Here is an 11,781-nt window from a genome sequence, read left to right as displayed (position 1 = left end):
ACTGTATTAAACTATTTGCACCAGGTCTTGTACCACGAGCATACTCTTTTCAGTCATGGTGACAACACCACATCTGTGCAGTACACATAGAGTGAGACACTGACAAAAGTTTTTGTTATTTTTCCTCTGAAAAAACATAAAAATGACTCACTACATTAATGATATAAGTAAACAATTTCAAATACCCACAACGCTATCTGGTAGCACGCACAATACTTTCAATGGTTACTGAGCACTGTTGACAATGCTGGTAGTCAGCGTGGTAGTTAGGTCCTTGTGGGCGTGAAGGAAAATGTGTCTCGGATGGCTCAGTCATAAGATGGCTGCAAACTTCAAAATGAATATCCTTATCCAGAGTACTTTTTCATAAAAAGATGGGGAAATTACATTTGAAGTTTGTTTGCGAAAAGCATGAGCTCACACTGAGGTATAGTTGCCTAGTTAAAATAAGAAAGCTGAAACAGGTGTACCTATATTAAACATGTCCGGCTAGAAACGGGGGCGACCACGTTACCACAGAGTTTCTAAACCCAGATGCGCAACATAGCAAGACTCCTGGTAATGCTTGCGAACTGACCAAACTGAAATGGCCGGGGTTTAGAGTTTGAGAAGTCAATGAGAGAATTGAAAAATTCTTCCTTAGTTGTTCTTTTTTTCGAAATCTAAAGGCACAACTTAGATTGGAGCCAATGTCATAAGTAGTTGAACACCTTTTTACTTCAATCTCTTGAAAGTGAGAAACTGATACGTTTTCATTTGTCAAGTACTATGTTATATCGAAGGAGTGCCGTTGATTTGATGCCTGCACATGCGCAGTTCGGCGCGAGACTAACGTTAGCCCCGAGATTAGCTAGTCAGCAATGGCGAAAAATCATACTGTCCGTCAACATCTCAATTTCTCTGAGATTATCAACATTTTCCTAGACGTTATATGGAAAAATAAACAACACAAACTTAAGAAGTATGTAATATCAAACTAAAGACGTAATGGTGGGTTTGAAGTACTAGATTTAATTGATATCAACAATACTATTAAAAAAAAAATTGGATAACAAGATGTATGCTTAGCTCTGAATCTATATGGTACTTCATTCCCTGTCACATTTTCATGAAATTGTGTGGTCTTCAATTTTTGTGGAAGTGCAACTTTTCTCCAGCAAAATTACCAATCAAACTGTCCAAATTTAATGAACAGTCCTTTTAGCCTGGCAACTATGTTATGTCCACAACTTCTCCCTACACAAAGCCCTTCTGTGGAACAACAAAGGCATTGTTGTTGAAAACAAGTCTTTGGTGTTCCCTAAGTGGTTTGAAAGAAATATTATATTTGTGTTTGATTTATTTGATAAAGAAGGGAATATATCCTCTTATAGAAAGTTCTTAGAAACAAAGAACTTCCCAATGCATTAGAAAGAATTTAATACTATATCCAAAAAAATACCTTCAGGATTTACTCAATTAATGAAATCTCATTTGTGTTCGGAGAACATGTCAAGATAGATGCACAACTTATGTTAGAAGGTTGCTCCCTGCTGGATAAGACATGTAATAATACATTCTTAAGATACATTTTTAACTCCAAGAACAAGATCTCTCCTAGAGGGAAATTCTTCTTGGAATGCATATACTGAAATTGAATGGAACAAAGCTTGGTTTCTCCCTCAAAAATTTGCTATATTAAATAAAGTAAAATAAATTAACTTGAACTTTAACTTGCACAAAATATACTCTTGCAATAACTTGTTGTCTTGGATGACATATGCCCTTTCTGTGATAAAGAAGGGAAATTCTTATTATTACACATTTTTTTATGAGTGTGACTCTGTGAAGTTATTTTGGAGCGAGTTAAGTAGTTATTTTTAAAATTTAATTAATAAGACCCTTGTATTTATAGTGAAAGATGTAATATGTTATTATTCAAATGAAAACAAAACGACTGAATTAGTTGTGAATTTCTTCATTCAATCTGGTAAATGTTATATACACCAAAACAAATAGTTGAAGTCTGTCCCCAAATGCAATATATTTTTACTTGAAATCCAATATTTAATAAAATCTCTAGAATTAGTCAATAACAAAACAAAAAAACACTGTATTCTTACAAGTCTATCATAGGTTTATACAATTGTAACCCCTGACCTTATTTTATTATAGGTACTTTAACTTTTGAAACTCAATTCATGTGTAGTGATTTTCATTGTATTTTTTACTTTAATGTTATTTTATGTTTCTTTAGAGAAAATATACATATAGTGATGTCCTAGGTTTTTTGTTTGTTATTATATTGTAATAAAACATTAAATAAATAACTAAAGGTCGCCTACAAGTGTGATTGGGGACTTCTATTGCAGAAGCCGTTTTAACCTATCTTCATTCTGTACTGTCTTTGACGTTATTTTTTGTGATTATTTTAGATAGTTCCTGTGTCTGCTATATACACTGCTCAAAAAAATAAAGGGAACACTAAAATAACACATCCTAGATCTGAATGAATGAAATAATCTTATTAAATACTTTTTTCTTTACATAGTTGAATGTGCTGACAACAAAATCACACAAAAATAATCAATGGAAATCCAATTTATCAACCCATGGAGGTCTGGATTTGGAGTCACACTTAAAATTAAAGTGGAAAACCACACTACAGGCTGATCCAACTTTGATGTAATGTCCTTAAAACAAGTCAAAATGAGGCTCAGTAGTGTGTGTGGTCTCCACGTGCCTGTATGACCTCCCTACAACGCCTGGGCATGCTCCTGATGAGGTGGCGGATGGTCTCCTGAGGGATCTCCTCCCAGACCTGGACTAAAGCATCCGCCAACTCCTGGACAGTCTGTGGTGCAACGTGGCGTTGGTGGATGGAGCGAGACATGATGTGCTCAATTGGATTCAGGTCTGGGGAACAGGCGGGCCAGTCCATAGCATCAATGCCTTCCTCTTGCAGGAACTGCTGACACACTCCAGCCACATGAGGTCTAGCATTGTCTTGCATTAGGAGGAACCCAGGGCCAACCGCACCAGCATATGGTCTCACAAGGGGTCTGAGGATCTCATCTCGGTACCTAATGGCAGTCAGGCTACCTCTGGCGAGCACATGGAGGGCTGTGCGGCCCCCCAAAGAAATGCCACCCTACACCATGACTGACCCACCGACAAACCGGTCATGCTGGAGGATGTTGCAAGCAGCAGAACGTTCTCCACGGCGTCTCCAGACTCTGTCACGTGTGTCACATGTGCTCAGTGTAAACCTGCTTTCATCTGTGAAGAGCACAGGGCGCCAGTGGCGAATTTGCCAATCTTGGTGTTCTCTGGCAAATGCCAAACGTCCTGCATGGTGTTGGGCTGTAAGCACAACCCCCACCTGTGGACGTCGGGCCCTCATACCACCCTCATGGAGTCTGTTTCTGACCGTTTGAGCAGACACATGCACATTTGTGGCCTGCTGGAGGTCATTTTGCAGGGCTCTGGCAGTCCTCCTCCTGCTCCTCCTTGCACAAAGGCGGAGGTAGCGGTCCTGCTGCTGGCTTGTTGCCCTCCTACGGCCTCCTCCACGTCTCCTGATGTACTGGCCTGTCTCCTGGTAGCGCCTCCATGCTCTGGACACTACGCTGACAGACACAGCAAACCTTCTTGCCACAGCTCGCATTGATGTGCCATCCTGGATGAGCTGCACTACCTGAGCCACTTGTGTGGGTTGTACACTCCGTCTCATGCTACCACTAGAGTGAAAGCACCGCCAGCATTCAAAAGTGACCAAAACATCAGCCAGGAAGCATAGGAACTGAGAAGTGGTCTGTGGTTACCACCTGCAGAACCACTCCTTTATTGGGGGTGTCTTGCTAATTGTCTATAATTTCCACCTCTTGTCTATTCCATTTGCACAACAGCATGTGAAATTTATTGTCAATCAGTGTTGCTTCCTAAGTGGATAGTTTGATTTCACAGAAGTCTGATTGACTTGGACTTACATTGTGTTGTTTAAGTGTTCCCTTTATTTTTTTGAGCAGTATAGTAAGTCAAATGTACTCAGTGTTTGAAATGCAACTGTTTGAATGGTATCATCAGTGTTGGGGAAGCTACTCTGAAAATATAGTTTTCACACTGGAAGAAGTTAAGCTACACTAAAGCTAACCTTAATAAAAATATAGTTTACTTAACTAAAAAAATGTGAAAAAGTAGTTCACTACATCCAAACTACTTGGTGATAAATTATCATATCAATCTGAAATGTCATAAGATAGATGTGACTATTCTCAAATCCGCATAAAGAAAATATGCACATTTTCCCACCAGTAGTGTGTTTCCACCAAATGTACTTATTGTGGATAAAAATCGAATACTATGCACACAAAATGTACTTTTTCGCTTAAGGTTTCATGTACCGAACAAAAGTTCAAAGTGTTTCCATCGCATTTTCAACCCTACTGATAGTTTTGTCACAATTTTCTTTGCTTTAAATAGCAGATGTGCCTACTCTGGTCTTGGCAAGTGCGCTCTAGCCATCAGCTCACAGATACAGTGGGGGTGGGCTGTGCGGGGTGGCTAGTCTACATGATGAGATGATAGCTAAGATCATATTTTTATTTGTCAAATGGCAGTCAAGCATCGCTCATCATGTCACCAGAATAAGACCCTCGATATTTATTGGAAAGGAGCATCAAGCTCATCACCGTGCACTTTCACCACACTGTGAAGTTCATCATAAATGATTTAATCTGTAGCCTAATAAATTGCATGGTTTCCAGAGTGGTAGTGGGAGGACCACACACCACATCATTGCATGACTCCAAGTGTGTGACTCCAAGTTCACTTCGATATGATGGTTACAGTGCATTCAGAAATTATTCACACCCATTGACTTTTTCCACATTTTGTTGTGTTACAACCTGAATTTAAAATGGTTTAAATAGAGATTTGTTTTGTCACTGGCCTACACACAATACCCCATAATGTCAAAGTGGAATTATGTTTTCAAATTAATTTAAAATTAAAATCTGAAATGTCTTGAGTCAATTCAACCCCTTTGTTAGGGCAAGCCTCAATAAGTTCAGGAGTAAAAATGAAATAAGTTGTATGGACTCACTATGTGCAATAATAGTGTTTAACATTATTTTTGAATGACTACCTCATCTCTGTACCCCACACATAGAATTATCTGTAAGGTCCCTCGGTCGAGCAGTGAGTTTCAAACAGATTCAACCACAAAGAACAGGGAAGTTTTCCAATGCCTCGCAAAGAATGGCATCTATTGGTAGATGGGTAAAAATAAAAAGACCACATATTGAATATCCCTTTGAGCATGGTGAAGTTATTAATTACTCTTTGGATGGTATATGAATACATCCAGTCACTACAAAGATACAGTTGAAGTCGAAAGTTTACGTACACTTAGGTTGGATTCATTAAAACCTTTTTTTCAACCATTCCACAAATTTCTTGTTAACAAACTATAGTTTTGGCAAGTCGGTTAGGACATCTACTTTTTCCAACAATTGTTTACAGACAGATTATTTCACTTTTACCTCAATGTATCACAATTCCAGTGGGTCAGAAGTTTACATACACTAAGTTGACTGTGCCTTTAAACAGCTTGGAAAAATCCAGAAAATGATGTCATGGCTTTAGAAGATTCTGATAGGCTAATTGACATTATTTGAGTCAATTGGAGGTGTACCTGTGGATGTATTTCAAGGTCTACCTTCAAACTCAGTGCCTCTTTGCTTGACATCATGGGAAAATCAAAAGAAATCAGCCTCAGAAAAATGACCTCAGAAAAATGATTGTAGACTTCCACAAGTCTGGTTCATCCTTGGGAGCAATTTCCAAACGCCTGAAGGTACCACGATCATCTGTACAATTAATAGTACGCAAGTATAAACACCATGGGACCACGCAGCCGTCATACTGCTCAGGAAGGAGACACGGTCTGTCTTCTAGAGATGAACGTACTTTGGTGCGAAAACTGCATATTAATCCCAGAACAACAGCAAAGGACCTTGTGAAGATGCTGGAGGAAACAGGTACAAAAGTATCTATATCCACAGTAAAACGAGGCCTATATTGACATAACCTGAAAGGCCGCTCAGCAACTGCTCCAAAACCGCCATAAAAAAGCCAGACTACGGTTTGCAACTGCACATGGGGACAAAGATCATACTTTTTGGAGAAATGTCCTCTGGTCTGATGAAACAAAAATAAAACTGTTTGGCCATAATGACCATCGTTGTGTTTGTAGGAAAAAGGGGGAGGCTTGCAAGCCGAAGAACACCATCCCAACCTTGAATCACGGGGTGGCAGCATCATGTTGTGGGTGTGCTTTGCTGCAGGAGGGTCTGGTGCACTTCACAAAGTAGATGGCATCATGAGGAGGAAAATGATGTGGATATATTGAAGCAACATCTCAAGACATCAGTCAGGAAGTTAAAGCTTGGTCACAATTTGGTCTTCCAAATGAACAATGACCCCAAGCATACTTCCAAATTTGTGGCAAAATGGCTTAAGGACAACAAAGTCAAGGTATTGGAGTGTGGGCAGAACTGCTAAAGTATGTTCGAGCAAGGAGGCCTACAAACCTGACTCAGTTACACCAGCTCTGTCATGAGGAATGGGCCAAAATTCACCCAACTTATTGTGGGAAGCTCGTGGAAGGCTACCCGAAATGTTTGACCCAAGTTAAACAATTTAAACGCAATGATACCAAATACTAATTGAGTGTATGTAAACTTCTGACTCACTGGGAATGTGATGAAAGAAGTAAAAGCTGAAATAAATCATTCTCTCTACTATTTTTCTGACATTTCACATTGTTAAAATAAAGTGGGGATCCTAACTGACCTAAGACTATAATTTATACTCGGATTAAATGTCAGGAATTGGGAAAAACTGAGTTTAAATGTATTTGGCTAATGTGTATGTAAACTTCCGACTTCAACTGTACATGCGTCCTTCCTAATTCAGTTTCCGGAGAGGAAGGAAACCACTTAGGGATTTCACAATGAGGACAATGGTGACTATAAAACAGTTACAAAGTTTATTGTCTGTGATAGGAGAAAACTGTCATTTAGGTTAGTATTGTGGAGTAACTACAATGTTGTTGATCCATCTTCAGAATGAAAAGAAGGAAGCTTGTACAGAATACAAATATTCCAAAACATACATCCTGTTTGAAACAAGGCAATAAAGTAATACTGCAAAAAAAATGTGACGAAGTAATTAAACTTTTGTCCTGAATACAAAGTGCTGTGTTTGGAGCAAATCCAATACAACACATTACTGAGTGCCACTCTCCATATTTTCAAGCATAGTGATGACTGCATCATGTTATGGACATGCTTGTAATCGTTAAAGACCGGGGAGTTCTTTGCGATAGAAAATAAAAGTATTGAAGCTAAGTACAAGCAAAATCCTAGAGGCAAACCTGGTTCAGTCTGCTTTCTACCACTAACCTAAAACACAAGGCCAAATCTATACTGGAGATGCTTACCAAGATGACAGTGAATGCTCCTCAGTAGTCAAATTACAGTTTTGACATAATTTACTTGAAAATCTATGGCAAGACCTGCAAATGGTTGACTAGTAATAATCAACAACCAATGTTACAGAGCTTGAAGAATTTTGAAAAGAATAATGGGCAAATGTTGCTCAAATGTTTAATCCATTTTGATTTTAGACTGTAACACAACAAAATGTGGAATAAGTCAGGGGGTATGAATACTTTCTGATGGCTCAGTATATATACTTTTTATATATATCATTTTCATTGTTGGACATAAAAGACTGTAAAAACACCAGGAAATCAGCTCCAAGTTATTTTAATTTTGGAAATCTGCTCCCAAGTATTCCCACGCATAAGAGAGAGACACGTGATCATATACAAATGTAAGAAAGGTTTGAAATGATTGCTTTAGTCAGATATTATATGAGTTTGGGCTTCTTGCAGTCAATTTGCAGTCTATAAATTATTTTTAATTATGTTCCAGCCCCCCGACCATCCGCTCAAGAAATTAACGTACTGCGGCTGAATCTAGTTGATGATCCCTCCTATAACTTATAAACATTTTCCCTGTACGGAGTGGCTGTGCGACCCGTGTTCCTCCCTCCCCCAGGAAATATTTTCCCATGCACTAAAAACCTTACCTGTGTGTGTTACTTAACGCAAAAACAAGCACTCCCTCTGCTGCTCCCTCCCCCTCCTCACTTACCTCTGATTTGCATGAACATTCCGAAAAATAGGACCATTTCATCGACATGTTGTACAAACTTCTTGGGCTGTTGTAACTATCAGAATATTCAAATCATATTTTATTGGTCACAAAAACATACTTAACAGATGTTATTGCAGGTGACACGAAATGCTTGTGTTCCTCGCTCTAACAGTGCAGTAGTATCTAACAATTCACAACAATACACATAGATCTAAAAGTAAAAAAATTGAATTATGGAATATATAAATATTAGGACGAGCAATGTCAGAGTGGCATTGACCAAAATACAGTAGAATAGAGTATATACACATATGAAATTAGTAAAACAGTATGTAAACATTATTAAAGTGACTAGTGTTACATTGTTAAAGTGACCAGTGATTCCCTGTCTATGTACATAGGACAACAGCCTCTAAGGTGCAGGGTTGAGTAACCGGGTGGTAGCCAGCTAGTGATGGCTATTTAACAGTCTGATGGCCTTGATATGACCTGTTTTTCAGACTCTCGGTTCCAGCTTTGATATACCTGTACTGACCTCGCCTTCTGGATAATAGCAGGGTGAAAAGGCCATGGCACGGGTGGTTGATGTTCTTGATGATCTTTTTGGCCTTCCTGTGACATCGGGTGCGGTAGGTCCTGGAGGGCAGGCAGTGTGACCTCGGTGGACCATTTCAGATTGTCAGTGATGTGCACACCAAAGAACTTCACCTTCTCCACTGCGGTCCAGTCGATGTGGATAGGGGCGTGCTCCCTCTGCTGTCTCTTGAAGTCAACTATCAGCTCCTTCATTTTCTGGCACTACTCTGCCAGGGCCCTCACCTCCTCCCTGTAGGCTGTCTTGTCATTGTTGGTTATCAGGCCTACTACTATTGGATAGTACTTAACTGTAACCAGTGGTAATACCTGGTTTATAATAACATTACTGGTTAATACTGTAGTTATAACCAGAAAATAATATTTTTGGATGTTCATACTGTTTTCACTCTAAAAGTGAACCTCACTGCTGAGATTCTTTATGACACATTCATTGGAGGAAAATTACCAAAAATATGACTCCGGGATCACTCCAATGTAAAATCAGTGACTGTTTTTACAGTTCACTTCTAGTAAAATGTTAGGTGCACGTTTTTACAAGTCAAAATTGCACAAGTTCCGTCTTGGATTTTGCTCCCAGAACACAATTCCCATGGGTACTCCCCATTTCCGCCCCATTTCTACCACTGCAATTGTTGACAAAATCCTGGAAGTATGTCAGTTCTTAAGAAATTACACAACCCCCTTTCCAGTCTCCCACTAGTCTCCTGTTACACATCAACTGTCAAAGACAATGAACTGCCTTTAAGAAAATATATATTCTTCAGAATTTTAAAGCCTCACATGGAACTCACTTAAAGCCTCAATGACCAAGTCAATAAATACTGATCTGGCTCCTACTATTTGGCTCTTTCTTGAAAGATAAAGGATAAATATTGACATTTGAGTCATTGCAACCTGCAAGTTCCACTGAATGTAATAAAGTGGAAAGATGGGTCAAAATCCAAGTGCATAAAATTCCACTGAAACATATTCTATGAGACAAACAAGAGATCATCTATAATGTGTCACGCTTTATGGTGCTCTATCACCATCGCTTTATCAGCAACATTGTGTTGATATGAGCAGGAGGCGGACTGTTTGTTTCATAAGCAGTGTACAGTGAGTAGGTGTGTCCAAACCTTTGACACACCTACTCATTCAAGGGTTTTTTTATTTATTCTTTACTATTTTCTACATTGTAGAATAATAGTGAAGACATCAAAACTATGAAATAACATATATGGAATCATGTAGTTACCCAAGAAGTGTTAAACAAATCCAAATATATTTAATATTTTAGATTCTTCAAATGACAGCTTTGCACACTCTTGGCATTCTCTCAAGCAACTTCATGAGGAATGCTTTTCCAACAGTCTTGAAGGAGTTCCCATATATGCAGAGCACTTGTTGGATGAGACACACCTACCTGTGCGCCCAGGCCAGAGTAATCGAATCCCCTCATTGAATAGAATGGGTGTATCCATTCAAGACAATGATGGCATAATGGGTGGCCATTGTGAGTGCACACATAGGAGCAAAGCAGTAAGTAAAAGCATATAGTAAAAGCTGGAAGTGTACCCATCAGTCTGTGCTGTGATTTTATGCACTGACCTTTTATCTGTCAACAGGACCCTGGACAGGACAGACTGGTACGGACGAGCCTCTGGGGCGAGACTGAACAGAGAAAAGGCAGAGGCCCAATTTTTCGGACCATGGGCTGACCCAGACTTGACCAGACTACCACTGACTGTTAAAATGACTGACATAAGGGTACTGGGAGTAAAATTTGACCGGGAGGGAGGAGGGAGCGGTATTTGGAGTGGGATCCTGGGGACAGTACGACAGAGACTGGATTTTTGGGGACTTTGACAGCTGACTTTTGAGGGCAAGGTTTTAATCCTTAAAGTTGTGATTTTACCTGTGCTGTTATTAATCAGTTCTGTTTTTATCCCCCCACGACCAACTCTTTTAGCTCTGGAACGGATGCTGTTTTACTTCCTGTGGCGAAGCAAGTGGGAGAGGCTGAGGACCTCTACTTGTTCCTGGGCAGCCACTACACAGCGTTACATCTCACTCTTGCCATCTCCCCGGTCAACAACATGACCCAGGCCCTCGCACAGTTCTGGCTGGGATCTTACCTCAGAACCCTGAGGCTGATCCCTGTTGACCTGCGAGCCCCAGTCTCTTTCCTGCTCCCCACACACTACGCCCAGCTCCAGAAGTTTTTAAGACATTTTGAACTGGAAAAAGAGGCAGTCACGGTTTTAACTAAACACAGCTCTCTTCTCTCTTGTGCAGGAGCGGGAACAAGTGTGTCCAGTGTGCGGGCTCACTATAGGCGAGCCCATAACGGTTTAGCGTAATGTGGCCCATCCTGCTCTCCTGAATCTGAACCGGGACCTGTCCTGGATGGTCTCCCATGAGATCCTCCCGGTCAGGGCCGTTATGCACTTCCTGGGCATGGCGAGGACATCCGCGTACCCCCGACCAGGCTGCGGCCAAGAAGAGTCGGTGAGGCACTTGCTCTTGGAGTGCAGAGCTGCCAGGGACCTGTGGAAGGAAGCAGGCCCCCTGATCTCCCCGTGTCTGCCAGCAGGGGACGACCTAACGCCCCAGCTCGTGCTGTATGGGGTGGGCCGAAGGCCTATTCCACCGAAAGTCTTCACCAAGCTCTGGCCCACCCTCACATGTCTGAAGGAAGCACTGTGGTCCTCCCGCAACCTGCTGGTAACGAAACGAGTAGAGACCACCCCCCAGGCAGTGGCCATGGTAGCCACGGAAGCCCTGGGGTGGTACAGAAGAAAGGGGGCCTCGACCCCAAGCGAAGGGTCCCCCACAACACCCAAGGCCCCGGCGGCCACGGCGATGCACCTAGGGGAGGGATCTCCTCTGGGCCCTGAAGGACGGGACGGGAATTGATTCAGAAGAGCAGGAGGAGGCGAGTTTGATAAGGACTCACCCCGCTCCTGTATAAGGACCGAAGACAGCTTTTTAACAAAGT

General features: G+C 40.9%; 1 pseudogene; it reads left to right on the top strand.

Annotated features, from left to right (window-relative positions):
- Positions 1-10,283: 10,283 nt before the first annotated feature.
- On the top strand, positions 10,284-11,781 carry LOC106577873 (uncharacterized; annotated as a pseudogene).

The sequence above is a fragment of the Salmo salar genome, chromosome ssa18 (assembly GCF_905237065.1).
Source record: "Salmo salar chromosome ssa18, Ssal_v3.1, whole genome shotgun sequence".
Lineage (NCBI taxonomy): Eukaryota > Metazoa > Chordata > Actinopteri > Salmoniformes > Salmonidae > Salmo > Salmo salar.
This window is presented reverse-complemented; position numbering and strand designations above follow the sequence as displayed.